The following is a 1,288-nucleotide window of genomic DNA, read 5'->3' on the forward strand; positions in this document are numbered from 1 at the left end:
ATAACACTGCAATAAACCAAAAAAACAGTTTGAGCTATCCACCCTGTGTGTTTATAAATCAGAAAATACATTAAAATAATATGGTAAGAAACACCTGTTTCCAATATCAATCAGCAAAACGAGCTGTTTTGTACTGCTAAATTTGCTGGAAGCAGATGAGACTGGAAGCCAGACCCAATTACATTTCTCGGATTTGGCCTTTTTATACAGTATCACTGTCTTTAACCATTAAGCCACGTTAAAAGTTTTCTGTATAAATGGTTTTCTATGAGGAAAACATTTAACATGCATGCACTTTGTGTTCATATCCTGGGCTGCTTACCTGCACATCATTAGCATCATCAGTATACTGGGTTTGGCCTTTTAATATTAATCTTTTTAATGCATTAAGCCATGTTAAGTTTTGGGTTATAACTCCATGGGAGGTAAATGCTTACCATAAAACTATATGCATTGCTTTCATATTCTAGAGTCCTATGCTTGCAAACTCCTTTTAGAAAGGCAAAGAATATCCACAGTTTTAAGGTGAATAATATTACATTTACGTTTAGACATTTATCAGATGCTTTTATCTAAAATCGACTTACAAAAGAGGACCTGGAAGCAATCAGAATCAACAAAACCGCAGTAACATGCAAAAGTTATGACAAGTCTCATTTAGTCTAACGCAGTACACATGGAAAGGGTTTTTTAAATTAGATTTTTTTGTTTGTTAAGAAAACAAGCAGTAAGTAAATTAATAGAGTCTAAAAGATTTGTTTTATAAAGAATATAATTAGAATAGAGAGTGCTAGAGGGTCAAATAAATACAATATAATATAATATTTTAGTCATACCAACTATGGTTATTATTGATACACAATGTGTCATTGGTCATTTAAGTATATGTTTTTTAAAAGGAAAAAGTATCGGTATTGGTATCAACATCGGCGATATTGGCCCTGTATTTACTTGGTATCGGATCGATACCAAAATTTGCAGTATCGCACACCCCTACTGTGAGTATTTAAGACATGCTGCTGCACAAATAGCATATAAAATAACCGGTAGCAGATCTATACTGAAGGGTTTCAGAGGAACTCTGAAAGCGTGCTGCGAAAGGCTCAAGTGAACGCCATTTAAAGATAGAGGTGCAAACTCATTGGCTGTGTACATTGGCTGTGACATGAACCAATCACCTTGTGCCAAGTCGTATAAGGCTGTGAATAAGGCTGTAAGTTACGTTAAAGGGGACATAACACACTGTTTCACCCAATCTTAAGTTAATCTTGAGTACCTATAGAGTAGT

Source organism: Garra rufa, chromosome 6 (genome assembly GCF_049309525.1).
Source record: "Garra rufa chromosome 6, GarRuf1.0, whole genome shotgun sequence".
NCBI classification, from domain to species: domain Eukaryota; kingdom Metazoa; phylum Chordata; class Actinopteri; order Cypriniformes; family Cyprinidae; genus Garra; species Garra rufa.